Source organism: Meleagris gallopavo, chromosome 14 (genome assembly GCF_000146605.3).
Source record: "Meleagris gallopavo isolate NT-WF06-2002-E0010 breed Aviagen turkey brand Nicholas breeding stock chromosome 14, Turkey_5.1, whole genome shotgun sequence".
In the NCBI taxonomy this organism is placed as follows: domain Eukaryota; kingdom Metazoa; phylum Chordata; class Aves; order Galliformes; family Phasianidae; genus Meleagris; species Meleagris gallopavo.
Window position 1 is genome coordinate 17,079,948 of NC_015024.2, and position 16,046 is coordinate 17,095,993.

At 39.8% G+C, this 16,046-nt stretch overlaps 1 long non-coding RNA gene across 3 annotated transcripts in view; it reads right to left on the reverse strand.

Annotated features, from left to right (window-relative positions):
* The window catches only part of LOC104913201, a 102,388-nt gene that overhangs the window by 49,093 nt on the left and 37,249 nt on the right, over nt 1-16,046 (reverse strand). The gene's annotated exons all lie outside the window — the stretch shown is intronic.

Below are 16,046 nucleotides of genomic sequence, written 5' to 3' on the forward strand. Positions count from 1 at the left end.
AGCACATTTTAATTCTAAAACTGAGATTCATTTCAAGGATTTTTTTTTTCCTCTATTTTCTTAAATAATTAAATTCTTGCAAAATTAGACTCAAAGATGGATTCATGAAGAGGAGATTTTTACATGTCTGAGTATTTTATTTCTGCTGTTTATCAAATTTGGAAATAAGAAAGCGTATGTAAAATACCCCCATGGGATGCTAATTCACATCTTTCTTTCATACAGAAATACAGTTATAGAACATAGATCATTTTCTACCTAGAAAGATCACTTAACATTTACAACTATGTCATTTGTCCCTTCACATACATGGAGAATAACCCCCACTTTTTAATCTGTGATTTTTTAGCATCCTGGGTGTCTTACCACTAAACAGTGGACTGATATTCATTTTACCCCAGCTAAGTTCATTTTAAATGGTAAGATTCTCAGCAGTTCCCAGTTTCAAACTTCTAGAAACGCCAACATGAAGTTCACCTTTCTTCAGTACAATACACAAAACAGCTTCAGGAAGCGAGGTATTCCTCATAGAAATGGCAACCTTGTGATATTGGAGGAAATACAGTGACTGCACTGTAGAGAGCCATGCTCAAATGGTTTCTGTTCCAAACAGCTGCTTTAGTCAGGCTGTAGAAGCCTTCCAGCAGAAAACAAATTTCAGGTTGTGATAAAAAAAATTGAAATATACAGGAAAATATAAATACATTCTGTTCTTAGCAAGTAGGAATATTTTCTAAGGGTTTTGTGTGTGTGTTGAGCAATTTGGATGGGTGGGTTATGGCCTGTATTCTTCAGGGTTGCCCACCTGTCCTCACTTAATGGGTTCAGCTCTGCTGTATGTCTGTGCTTAAATGCACACATACATATGTAAGTCATATCGCATTAAGATAACTTGATGCGGCGTGATGTACCAGATGATAAGACTGACAATAGGCAGTGATTTTAAGTCCTGACCACCTCTCTCCTTACCTCACACACTTCAAAAAATGACAGCTTAGAAGAGGTAAAAGCTAATCTGCGACACTGCTCACCCTGGAGTCACGCGTGCCTTGAATCTCTAATGCATTTTGAGTTGTGGCAATAAATTTAATACCATTAAGGGCTTGCTCCATTTCCCAGATGGTTATGACACAAAATCCAAGCATGTGAATGGAAGAAAAAACCAAACACTTGATTTCAACAATGTGAGCTCTCGTGAACTGAGCACTTCTGAGGATCCAGCTCCTTTTGAACAGAGGCAGAGCTCTCTGAAATACCTGTGCCTTCATGCTCCGGTTGGGTGCAGCACGTCTTACTTCCAGCATGACAAGCAGGCACTGATAGGAGGATAGCTTTAGAAAAGCCATCACCCCAAAGCTTGACTGCTTCTCTGAGGTTCAACAGCCACTTTGCCTTCTGGTTCAACAGCCACTTTGCCTCCCTATTTAGAAAGCTAAGCAAAACGCACCAAGAATTGCAATGAGACTCCAGGCAAGGGCCAGCACTACCAAATATCTCCTACTTTCTTACCAACACGGGCAGAAATGTGTAATATTCACTCACACCTACATACACATTACTCACTGTGATCTAGTGGCATTCAACACTCAAATTTCTTCTCCTCTGTAGAGCAGACACCACAAGCAGTCTGGGGATGGGCAGATCAGCCCACCTAAGATAGATGCCCTCCACAACAGCTCAGGATGGCACCAGTCCCATGCACAGAGGCACATTCTGCACAGACCTCCAAATCCTGCAACTCCAGCACCCTGAGCTCTTTACACAAGGAAAGCTGAGGACTTTCCTCAAGCCCCCTGTACGGGACTGCCTTAGGTCTTTTCCATACGTTAGCACCCGACCTTTGAAATACAAATAATAGGCTGAATCCCACCATAATCAGCAGGTATGCTGCTGGCACAGCCAGAGCTGGGGGCAACAGTTGTTGCAATAGCATCCATCCCACTGTGGGTGGCTGTGTGATCTGTAACCCAGATGTCAGTGCTATTATTTCAACTTCTAATTGCACTGCCATTCAGCATAATGGCAAATGAAAAGAGCGTGCTTTCTATTACAAAAGACTTGAAATCATCTCATTGTAAATTTCCGTCTCTACGCCCCAATATGTTTCTTTTCCTAAAATCAAAAGCTAATTCACATGCGTGATTGCTCATTTAGAGACCAAGGGTACTGAAGGAATCCTTTCCCATGTGAAAAAAGTTTAACTTTTTCCTCGTTATTAGGTGTTGGCAAGGCAGACACCAGCCAATTATACTATGAAAGCACATCAGCATCCCTCCAGCCTAACATTGCCAGGTAACAAGGCACAACCAGCTACCAGCTGTGTGCTGTAGTGCTACAGACAACCAACCACGGACTATTTCTGTCCTATGCATGAGTTGAGCATCCACTAACCCTCCATGTTCCTCTCATTTATCAACTCCCATCCAGTTCCACGTGCTTTTGTGGAGGAAGCAAGGATGGCAGCCTGAGATCTACAGGCAGATGGAGGAACTGTGACCAAAACAAAATGTCCTAAAGCTGTTGAAAGAGAGCTTGCTCAGCTGCTGTCTCCAACAAACATTAACCCTGAGCCAACAAAGGATCGTGTTGACACTCAAGCAGATTTGCTTGCTAAAATAGATTGACTTTCCAGAGCACTAAATATTCTTGAAATACAGTCATTTTCAAAGCAGTTCTTATAACTGCAAAACACTATGGAAAGTGAACGTTGAAGGCTAGGACTCACAGCAAACTCAGCTTCTATGAAGAAGCACTATAGAAAGGACACAGTCAACACAAAGAGGGAGAAGATCTATCTATCTATATAAATTCTTCTTTCTTTTGCTATGTGTTTACAATGATTTTCCAGTAAACATACAGGTTTGTGTATCCCCTGTAGTACCACTCTTTGTAGTCCTTATACAGCTGTTAACTCAAACACTTCTTTCCCCCTTTTTAAGTTCAAATACACCATAAAAGGAACTCTGGGATAGGACCATGTCCTAAGCACTCCCAAACTCCCATTTCTTTAGGTAATGTTTTTTCACAGGTGCTGCTTGTTCTCAAACAGATTAGGACCAGTGAAAAACTCTCAACATCCTTTAGAATAGCTAACATTTGTACTGTTATATAATTAACTCCCATTACCACCTGCATTTGCCTAATTCCAGCAAAAAACAGCTTTCTTGCCAATGACCTCACTTTTGGACGAGCACAGAGCACAGTGACTCAGCCCAGAGGTAGGTGAAAAAAATTGCTGTGCTTTGTGTTGAGGGTATTTATTAGTAATTGGATTGCCACTGAAATTACAAGAGTGGATAATCTACCCCCGTAGAAGTAACCTGGATATTGTTGGCTTGCTCTTTTATAGCAAGTGGAAAGAGAGTAATTATTATACATGCCAAATGCATCAGCCCTAGCACATGCATTTTCAAAGCACTTGGGGTGTTGTTTATTTTCTCCTACGGTGGGCTTGGAGAAGGAGCACCCTTTAAAGAGAGAGAAGATAGGAAACGAGTCCCTCTTATCTCACTTGCCCTAAACAATCTCAACTGATTTTAATTAAACTAAGCAGAAGGTGGCGATTTGGGCAGGATTTAGAATACAGCATAAAGAAACCTGCTTCAAAAAGGTGCAGGCTCCATGCTGCTATCAGCACAGCCCAAACACGGGCTGAGGACCACGAGCTGCAGCATGGTGGTGAGTGGGATAAGCTGCAGGGACTCAATTTGGCCACAAATGTATGGGAACAAATATTCCCTACATTTCTGAATGCGCTGAGCAAAACTCTTTGTGTTCCTATCTTTTTCTTTTATGCTTATCTTTCGGCAGAGGTGCTGCAAAACACAGGGCAGAGCTGAGGAGATTTTCGGCAAGGATGTTTTAAGCTCCCAGGTATGAAAGTTGCTCAAAATCTGCTATTATTATTGCCCTTCAGGAAAGACACCTGTGAAAACTCTGATTACATTCACTTTAAGGCTTGCTGTTACATTTATAAACAGAAGTGATGGTTTTTATAAGCCCATTTTGCTGATTATCTGTAGGAAAAAAACCAATATCGAGAAAGAAGCACATTTCACAGAGATGTCTTAAACAACACAACTAGAAAAAGTTTCCCATCTGCTACAATTCCATTAAACGATCAAAAGAGGAATTTTCAAGCTTGTGATTTTGGTGCCAGAGGTTCAGTCATTTTGAGTGACATCTACAGTTTGTTCCCCTCCAGGCATATACGGATAGTTCATAGGTGACTGAAAAAAGCCTAGATTTGTACACACGAAGAAGCAAATTTTGATGAATGAGTCATGTTGCCAAGTTACTCTTTACTTGTAAACATCTGAGTACACAAACATCTTCTGATAGAGAAATGTTCATTATTAAGCAAAAACTCATTTAGAAAAATTATATATATATTAAAAAACCCTCCAACGTATCTGTCTGAACATCTGCATGGATCACTACTGGTTTGGAAACTTCTGCAGATGATGCCAGTAACAGAGATGTAAGCCTTTCAGTATAAAACTTGCAGATGTGTGTCTGGTTAAGTTAGCGTGTGCTTTGCAGATGAACCTATCACTTGGCCAGCCCAAAGATTAGAGCTGGCAGTTATAAGAGATTAACTCGGGTAGGAGTGCACGTGGTACAGACAGACACAACACTGAATTTTAAGCAAAGCTTGCGTTTGTCCTCAGTGGATTTTCTCTTAGATTCGGGTTTCAGACTGCTTTAAAATATTAAAGAAAAGAAAGCATTCTCTATAACAGGGGAACAATCACCAAACTATGGCTGTTTTCATTTGGGACAGGGATCTAAACAACTGTATGAATTTCTAATGGGCAACCAGCAACCCGGGTTTCATGTCAGGATATGATCTTTGTTTCACTTGCTAGCAATGACAGACAAAAATGAAACCTCCACATTGACATTACTTACATTTTTATACTTCATACATTTTGGTAATTTCTAGTAATTATTTTTGGTTTGATAGTTCTTAAGTACTCTTTTAAACAAAAATATTATGAGATCCACTGAGATAATCCATAATATACAGTTTAAAGTTAAAGACCAATTGAGCAAGTCTGGATTTTCTGTTTCAACTCAGTCTGCAAGTTACTGGAACAGAAATCAAGCGTGCGTAAGATTGCAGAAACACATTTCTTTCTTCCCTTCACACGTATGAATAGCTGAGACAGCCCCCAGAGCCCCCAAATTGTCAAAATTAAGGCAGGGAGATGCAGCCCCCTCTGGGGAGCTCTTACGAGAAGGCTGCTATGGGAAAAGCTGTCAGAGACACAAGGTGAACACACCTGCTGGCAGCGTTTCCCCTGCAGAGATGCTAATCACAAAGCAGCGATAGTGAAAGGAGCGTGTGCTTCAAGACAAAGAAATTATTAAAGAACAATATGATTAGTGGAGTTTTCCATCCTGAAAAACTATTGACAGGTGTGAGCAGGCTCCTCCTGCAGCAGGTGTGCTGAGCTCTGCTCTCCCCGGGCTGAGAGGCAGAGATGAAACCGATGGAGCTTGGTGCATCAGCAGTGGCTGTAAGGACAAGATGGTGCTCCTGTATCGGCAAGGAGGGGAACTGGGTTCAGTGGATACAACTTCACAGATACCAAAACGTTATGCCCTTTGTCTACAGCCATTTCCATGCACTTTGTTAAAGGTAAAACAGGGCAATACTTGACAGCCCATCTTCTCCTCCTTCTCCAGCCATCGTTTGTAGCTTTCTGATAAAGGCAAAAATGGAAAGTCTGCTGCTTACAGCTTCTTTCCAGCCTGTGGTTTACAACAAAATTTTCTAAGTTCGGTTATTTCTTGTACAACATCTCAAATTTCTCAGCCTTTAATTCTGAAGCTCTATTCTTGCTTTGCCCAAAAATATCTGATGAAAAATCTTAATTGTGTTAAATGGCCTGATATTTACTCCATGAAATGCTTATTAATGGTGGTATTTGCAACAATGTAGGAATGCTTGGTGTGATTTTCTTTTGATTTAACTACAGCATAAATTTTCTGAAATCTACGACAAACACATGGCAACGTTGATAATGAGATTCTGATTAGCAGCAGTTAATTTACTTATTTTTTTATATCTTAGGTTTTAAAACGATATATTGAGCGTTAAACTTTGTGACACTACTCCCGGTGGTACAAGGGTTTCAACCACAAAGCCATTCTTTTATTGAATATCAGTCTTCACTGATATCACTGGAAGAAAGTTTCCCCCTCCTTGCATCCCTGTGTCTTTCTACTTGCCCTTGTAAATAACCTGTGTTCTGCTGTCCATCACATGTATTGGAACACATGCTGGAAAACAGCAACTACTCACAGATTCAGTAAGCCTTAAGGAGGAGGTCTTACTGCTGTCTGGTCATCTGAAATCACAATCCAGATCTAACAGAAATAAAATATGAATAGGAGTATCCATAACATCAAAAGTAGACCACTTGGCAAAAACTGACTTGGGTGAATAAATAGAAGAAAAACTATTTAGTCTAACCAGAGGGTAACATTAGAAAGTCATCTCTTTCCATCAACCTGCTAGTAAACAGTTCTGCTTTGGAAAAGTGTAAATCTCCTCCTCCTGGTGGCTGTGCTCCATTTTTTCCGTAAGCCACACTTGATACCAAAATACCATCATACCATCTGCACCAAACTTCATCTACTACTGAAGGTCTGATAGTTTGGAGGCAATGGATATTTCATCTTTTACAGCACACAGTAATGTGCATGCTGGAACACATCCAAACAGCCTTTTAAAATTATAATTGAAGTTTTATACATGCAATAACCTGACTACTGAAATGCAAATTAAAAATAATGACTATTGCTGCCATATATCTATCTCATATAGGTAAGAGTTGTCCTACAGCATAAAAACTGATGTTTATTGGGGACTTCAGGGCCCACTTCAGCTTCTATGCCTTATTCCTCCAGGAGGGGGGAGAAGAGGGAAAGCGGGCAGGAGGAACATTTCCCTCATATTTCCATTCATAGCTTTAAGTCCTATTCCCAGCCTGGCTGGAGCCAGCTGATGGAGCCCCGAAGTGCATAACTGCAGGTTCTCCCAGGGCTAGGAGTAGCAGAGCTCTTGTTTTGTCCTAAAGTGCAATCAGCTGCATTTCACTGTTTATGTTCCCCCATCCATTTTATTATTGCTTCGGATACAACGTGCTCAAGGAGGAATTTCCAGATTGTGCTACATCCCTCACCACTGGTGATAGAAAATTACTTCAAAGCATTATGAAAACGCTAATTGAATAGCTAAATTTCTCCTCAGACATGTGTATGTGTCCCATGCACCCAGCCTGGCAATGCAGCATGACAGGAGCAAATTACATCTAGTAACTTGGGAGCGTCAGCCACGCAGGCTGAAGATGACAACTTGTTGGACAGCTGTGGCAGAATCCATCTGAAAGAAGAGCACTTCGCCTTTCTGATCAGCATCACTCCCATGCTCCCCCTGTTTGCCTGCTGCTCCTGGTCCACAAGCTCATTTCTTTGTAAGCCTGACAAGAAGTTTGCAGAGTTGATGCATAATTTTATCTTTCCAAGAAAACGCCATCTGTATTAAACACTAAAATTAACCAAGGCTAATTGGTTGCCACACACAGAGTACGCAGTGCTCTGCTGGATAAAGTAACAAATGCGTTAGTAGATCTAAGCTGCTCCATTATTCTCTATTACAGAAACTATGCTCACCCTATTAAACTCACAGTGCTCGAGCCAATTTGAGCCATGCTGCTGCTTGATCCTACACACCAAATACGGCCACCTCAGCTGGTCCCAAGAGTGATAGCTCAGAATCAACCAGAAGGAAACAAACCCATTTAAAATAGAAATGCATGTTCTGACCTTTCACATATCTTGGAAGTTATTTGCAATTAGAACTTCATTTCTCTAAGTCTCCAAGAAAGCAACGGATATTGAGTAGTGCAACTTCTGTATTGATTTGTGCTTCCCAGGACAGTGCTGTAGTTTTCTTTCAGATCCTTTACAGAGGATGACCCCGGTCACCAGCAGTGCTTCACGGGTGGAGAGTTAGCACAGTTATCAGTTATCCAGAAAAGGGGAAATAAAACAAGTAGCAAACCAGAAGCACAGCAAAGAGCTGAGAGCAGCGAGTGCTTTGTGCCATTGCTTCTTCTGCATCAGCATAGGAAGCTGCTAATGTGAGGAACAGAGCCTCACTGCATCTTAATTCCTTCAGCAGCCCATGAAGAAATCAGAAAGTGGCACTGTGCTGGTGCAAGGGGTATAAAACAAAAGCTCAGATGTGCATCCGCCACAGTAAGAAGTGCAACAGAACTTTAATAAATTAAATGCTATATTGGATAAAATTCCATTTCAATAGGAAACTCATTTTAAATTGAAGGCAAGTTTAAGAAGTTATTATCTAAGATTTAATTGCATATATTATGTTTGTAGCCTTAGGTGTTACAGATATTTCTTTAATTCTCCCTCCAATATATTGAGATCACAAAGCAATCACAAAATGCTATGAGTTGGAAGGAACCCCTGGGGATCACCAAGTCCAACCTCCTGCTTGATTCTGCTTGATGAATGCTCCAGAGATAACAAAGGGAAGGAAATTTCAACAGTCCAAAAGTTTAGACTGTTGGATGAAAAACACACAAGCAGTATTTTAAAGAGACCAGACTCAGGTTGTGGACAAGCAACAAAACCTTCACAAACCATCTGGCAGCAGTAGGTTTGGGCCTATTTACAGAGAACTTTCAACATTTTCCTTGTACTATGTTTGAAAGCATATAGGCTGTCATTAGCATGTTAGAGTCTGCTTTTGACAGCCTTACGTCACATAAAAATAGATGATTTTCAAGATACAGCACAAGTGTTTGGAACAATATCAGATATTTTCCTTCAAAACACGAAATACCAGATGCATCCAATAACCAGTGCCCATGATCAAGCCCACACAGGACCAGCACAGCATCTTGTGACTCCTTTAACTCAGTTCCTCTGGTTATTCGATAGCACCACGTTCTTCAAATGTTTGTTTAACCTAGAATGTTTGCTTAATTAAAAGCAATCTTTGCAGTGAAAATATACTGCCTAGTGTCTGCATGTTTTATGGTGAATCGAGCAGAGGGGACACAATGAAACCAAGCTAAAGTATTACAGAAACACTCTACAGAGAGCAAACAAAAAGATAGTTTCATTTCTTTCTTCAACCATTGTAAGTGGATGCAAACTTTTTTCCATGTCATTTAATTTTAAATTAGTCTTTTCAGACATCTGCTAGGATCTGGCAGAATTATCAAAACTGAACACAAATCTGAGATAAGCACTCGAGTTCTGCTTTCGTCAAATTGCATTAACTTGCACAGACACTCCATGGAACTAATTGAATGTCCCTACCACGATATTCTACACTTTCTGATTTAACTTTATTATAGTTAGAAGAAATAACAGTATAGAAGGGAAAATGCTGCTAAGGACAGAATAGCATCCTTGATGTGGATCAATAAAAGCGGCTGCTTATCCTAATTCATTATCTTTACTATTGCTACCTTCAGATGGAAAGAGAATTTCCCCTTAAGCCAGAAAAGCAGTGTTGAACACAAAGGTCTTTTCTTTCTTTCAAAGAGCAAAGGTATAGTTTACTTCCTGGAATTTCCTGGGAAGTTTTATCCCAACAGGGAGAATTCCTGATATTGTTGCAGGCTCCTCCTCTTCCTATGACGTATTATGATTGCATTTTTCACCATTTTCTAAAGGCTCTGAAATTGCTTTACAACACTGAGGAGTATTCTGCTGACTCTGGACACTTTCTGAATTAAACATGTAAAACTCCTGAAATTATAGAGGAACTGCAGCAAACATCACAGATGGTCTTTTTGGATCTATGTGGATAGATATCTAGATATCTATATAGCTTTAGATACCTATTTATATATCAATGCACAGCATACGTAGGATTTTCAAACATAGATTAACAAAATTTAAGGGCTTCTATTTACTTTATACCCGTGGGGCTACATAACAATCATCTGGAAATACCACTGATTTCAGCAGTCAGAATACCAGTTCAGATCTACATTAAGAAACCCTTAAATATATATATATTTTTTTTAAAAAGACTGCGAAGAAAAAAAGTTTCCTTATTTAACTGATAGTCTCCTAAAAGTATCCTGGGTTTTAAGAAGCTAATTCTACAGGTAGAGTAACCTCACAATTCTGTAGTACATGGCAACAGAAGCCATTCATTTAAGAGATGATTATCCTTGTTTACCATTGGGTTTCATTCCTTGGGTCTTCCCATTCCTTGAGGCTGTTGTCAAAGCTGGATAAGGAACAGCCATGAAGTTTTCATGAATTTCTCAGGTATCCATACTTAGCCTCTATCATCTCTTGAAATACACACAAACCCCCCCCACAAAACAAATACCCTTATTCCTCTGAGTAATGGGAAATGCGGAAGTATCAATCATTGACAAAGTAAAAGATGCTTAATATTGATTGCTTTTCTGAGGATGAGGAAGCTCTTCTAGAGGTCTTCAGGGATATGGGGAGGGGATAGCTTATAGATTTGTTTTCCTTTCTATATTCTCAATAGTTAGGCAAAGATGAGGCAATGATAGATTATAATTCCGCTAGGAATGACTAATGAGCAACTGAACTACCATTGTAGCAGTAGTGAAGGAAGTAATAACCAGAGTAGTTGGGTTTATTGGGTTTCTGCTTAGCACACTTCCAGTCCCCTCTTAACATCCTGTCCCTTCAAATCACTTTTATGCTCGATGTCTTTCCTTTTATTTTTATTATAGCTGACTTGAGTTATTTCATGAGATTTGACCTTGTGTTCTTAATCTCATGTACTTTCTCAGAATAGTTCATCTTCTTTATTCACCTTCAATAACTGTTCTGTCAAACAGTCTACATAAGCATAACATCTTAGTCTGCAGTGCCAGCCCGTGTCTGCCTCAGAGAGAGGATGTACATTAATACAGCCCCAAGAGCCAAATTTCTTATTCTCAGAGAAACATCGAAGAAATAATACCTCAGGATAAATTCTGCAGAAGCCTCTTGCAGAAGTCACAATGGTACCAGTTTTGACAGCAATTACAGCTTCCCCATTCAACTAAATGCATTGGTTTTATCATATCATTTTTATTTACCTAAACAGGTCGAAAACAAGAATTATATGCAAGTTTTTAAAGACCTGCTATTGTTTGCTATGAAGTTTCTTTTCCTGAAAGGGTTTTTACCCTCCTGCTGTGAAGCATCTCTCTGCTGAAACGTGCTTGTGGGAAAAAACCAAACCCACATTTCCTATTTCCTGCCACTGACATTCTGCTTCCAATTCCCCAAGAGCAAACTAGTCATTTCAGTCGAGCCTAATGGCACAGCAGTTGGTTATTTCCCTAAGCTTGGTGGTTTGGATAGCAATTTTATTCCTCTTGCAACATTATGTCATGATGTTTCAATAGGATCTCCCTTTAGGGAAGTGTGTTCAGATCAGACTCATGCTTCCAGCATTGCTGGAACTTGTATTTCCCAGTGGTGGTTCATTTCACAGTCAGCGTAAAGGCATGGCTCGTGGTTTCTCATTCCCACTACATATGCTCCAGCCTCAGTTGGCATCATTCCCTCGAGAGAGAAAACTGATAATCCAGAAGATGTTTGGTCTAACTATAATTCTGTCCCCTTCTGATAATAATATTGATGTCCTGTGTACCAGATAAATCCACTTAGGGAAAAAGACATGTAAAAAAAAAAATATATATATATATATATAATACTGCTGTAAGAACTAAGCTCAGCACTCTTTTGATACCAGGGTTTATTCTCCCTGTATCATTCTTTGTACAAAAGAAAAAATAAGTTACAAAACCTCCTAAAACCTGGCAAGTGCCACTTGACCCTCTGCTTACAGACTGTGCGATGCAACTTCAGAAAGGCAGCATGAGATTCTCTGAAGGAAGAGAAAGGCACAATAAAGATTTCAGAGCACATCATGGTCAGCTTTGCTCCTCATTCTTTACAGTACAGACTCATGAGATGAGCTCAGTTTCCACGCAACAAGATCAGCAAGTGAAACTGTCCTACAGTCCTTGCACACAGTGGTTACAGGAATTTTATTTGGCAAGCTAGGCATCATCTCCTGTTCATCTACAAGACTTCCAGTCATGCACAAGACCACATTTTTTTTTTCCTACATAAAAGTATTCGAAACATTTCATCCTCACTAGAAGGATACAAATACGCCACAGAGACATAACTATGACAACTCAGAGGTTTCTAAGGGCTAGCACTGCTCTCTGCTTGACATTGTGATCATAACCATACTAGAATCACGTGCCAGATCTAATTTATACAATATATATATAGACATACACACACCAATTTGGCTAGGGGTAATTTCTTACAATTTACAACTATTAATGAACAGATAATCTATTAAAAACTTTAGACATTAAGCATTATTAGGTGGCCCTATTCATTCCAGAATGCCATTCTAAAGTCAGTAGGTGTGAGGCAGGGCTCTGAATAAAGGCTGGCAGAGCTCTGCTCCCCTAGGGAGGGTCTCAGCAGCATCAATTTCTCCTTTAGAGAATCTATGAATTAACACCAGTTCTGGAAGCTTTTAGACATTTTTTCATTCAGTGGATACCCACACATCATTAGACAGAGGGAAAAGTATTTTTAATGGAGAAAAATTATATGCAATGAGAGATTAATCAACTCTCATGTAATGCAGAGATTGAGTCTTTCTATTACTTAGATTCACTGCAGCTATTCAGTGAGTACAGTTTTAGTGGCCTTCCTCTTTTATCTACTAAAAATGGGACTGAATTCCCCTTGCTCTACACACTAGCATTCTCCAGCTCTGTTAAAAGAAAGTTCTTGACACTTTTCTAATCCACAGAATCTGGCTGCAGCAGGAATAATACATATAAGCATGAGTACCTTCATTTACAGAGAATAGCCAGGGAAGGCAGGAAAAGGGACTGATGATAATAAGTATAATAGTAACTGCAGTAGGCCAACAGGGTCAACAGCTAATCTTGCTGCAGTCCAAAAAAGGTTATTTTAATTCCAGTAATTGGCCCCAACTACCAGCAACAATAGATGTGCTGCCACTTTTATCTGCTTGCTGTTCACCATGTTCCCATGCAGCTGCACTACAAGACGAACACAAATTGCCTGCTCAAGTCAATGAAAGTGATTGCTTCTGCTTACACTATTGATCAGTTGCGTTGCCCAGACAAAGCTCCACTGTACCACCTCCAGCTTATTAAAGATGAGTTGTCTTCAGGTACCACAGCACTTAGGCAAGGAACAGACTAATTTTTATTTTACTGATGATCATTATTATGATTATTTTTCTTAATGACTAACATTTATATAATGCTGATCAAGCAGTTGCCCTACGGCAGATGCAAGCCTCACAAAAGGTTTTTACAAGCAATATCTCTGAGCCTGAAAGCATCATTATTACTATTTCAGCTACATGCGATGCAGCGTAGGGCCAAAAGAAGTATCACAATTATGTTTTATAGGCAGCTCCTTAATCACAGACACCACCACATCTATTTATCATGAAAAATACAGACCATGCAAAAGGAATCACAACCAAAGTATGCACACAAGGAGGGACATGCCATAATTCCAGTTCCAGCCATAGATCACAGGCATTTGTCAATACAGCCACAGCCAACTGGGGAACCAACCTGGTCGCTGCCTGGAGGCTCAATTTTACTTTTAACTTCTCAGGGAGGATAAAGCTCCTGCAGTGGATGTAAAACAAGAATTGTGATTGGTGTGAATAGTTGAGCTCCTTGCCAGAAATCCTGTGGCTATTAATATTTTATCTCAGATTTCAGTCCCTCAGTGGAGAGAAACTGGACCACATTCACTGCAGTGCCCAGGTGACTTCTGCCTGGACGGTGCCTTGCAGATCCATCCCCACCATCACCCCTCTACCTGCACCCTCCTTGGGCATCTCATCCCAAGACCTTGGTCCAGAGGAATGCATCATTTCTTACTTAACTTTTCTACTGCTTGAGACTAGAAAGAAAACACTTTAGCACTCCTAGATTTGAGGCCTCACCTTATGAAATGCAAAGTAATAAACTTATTCATATATAAATAACAGCTACTTTAGATCTGCTATATTTAGATTAGGTTAATCTCAAGAAGCATAATGCATCAGGGAGAAAAACACAAGGCATTCCTGCCAAAGTTTTATCTGCTCTATTTTGCTCATATTAAAATACAAAATGTGAAGTATTTTGTCAAGTATCCAGGAAATGCCCTAAAAATGGAGCTGAATAAATATGGGCCTACATATAGGCTGAGAGAAAATCACCCTGAATGCTTTGAAGAACATAGTTAACCCCTGTAAAATTAAATAACAGAGCCACTTCCAGGATTACGTGATTAGGTGCTGCCATTTAATCATTCACAAGTGAATGTCCGACCGCCCTTTGTCCCACAGTCAGAGCACAGGGAGTTTGCAGCAGCCTGTTTGAGCATCCTGCCTTTTCCACACAATCAGGGCACCTCTAAATGTCTTTTCTCCCCAGTGCTTTAACTCCACGATGGTGCGCTAAGGTGGAAGCAATTAATTACAGAGGTTTGAGCAGAGCTGAGAGCTTTTCACCAGAAAGCACCTTTATAGTGGGTATAAATAAAGCAATCCAGGAATTCTGGACCCACTCCAGGAGTACTGCTCGTCTCTTTTCTTTATGGATACTCAGAGAGCTGTCCCCACTTCCCAGAATGTATCGGAGGAAATTATTTTTTCCACCTGCTTATTTGGCCAATTCTCCGTAGCAGAGATAAGAACCACAGCATATGCATTTTGCAGATTACTGATTTCTGTTCTCCTTGTATTTAGGCATTTCAGCCTAAAAAAAAAAAAAGTACTTATTTTAACCCCGTAGAAGATAAATTAAATTAGAAAACTCTGTTTAGCACGGAGGAGTTCAGCTGTCTATCTCCAAGCCATGCATGAAATGGAACAGGTTTTAATTTTTCTTGTTAAATGCCTCCTTGGTGGATTATTCAGGGGGGGAAAAAACCTCCTCCCCACACCAGCTAAAAGTGTAGCAACTGCTTAGGAATACTGCTATGAATCATTGTAATTTTATGGGCTCTGAAAGAAAAATATAAGAACTGAGTAAAAAAAAAAAAGCGTGTTGCTTTGTCGTCATTTACCAAGCTATTTTGTCTAAATTGCACTAAGATTTCTACCAAACAAAGCACTGATTCCTATATTTAGAACATGAGAAAAATTAACTCATTGATTCTGAATGAGTCCCATGACATAGGAACAACTCCAACATAGTAAAGAGAATAGAAGGCAGTCCCACGTTTTGGTAGTTACTCACTTCTTGGCGTTTTGGGGATTAACAAATAATTATTGAGTTTGAAGCAGGTAGCACTCAGACCCTGCTGCCAGGTTTACATTGGACAGGTACACTGCCCACCTCCTCACATACATCCTTACAGCACTTTTCTCTGATAGACAGAAAGAATGTACAGAAGCTCCACGTGCTTTCCCAACTTTGGGATGGCTTTCAGAACAATTTGGCTACATCTGGAATGAACAAGTACAGAACATTTATTTTTAGGTATTAATATCTACAAGAACAGAACAAAGCATGTTTACTGAGATTCTCTCAGATCTCCTTCTGAACACAGTTATCAATACAAAATCCCCACCCCCACACATTTTGCAGGGTATCAGAAAGAATAGGAATGGACAGATAGGAAAGAAAAGTGATAAATTAACTCTGATTTGATTTGCTTCCACCTAACTGAATGCAGGTCAAAGAGCAAAATGTTAGAACCATTCACACTAATCACTTGTGTAAATGCAAATAATTTTCATGTATTTCTTCCTAATTACTACCACAATAACACAGGGGTTTGTCATCACTTCTGTTCTTTAAACAGATAAAGGGGAGCATGTTCCAAACAGTAATAATGATGCTGTATTTCAGTCACATAAAATGTGCTTTGAACACGATTTGTTGTTTAGGTGGAAAGCTTAATTCATAACTAAAATTAAATGATTAATGTGTGAGAGCTTTTGA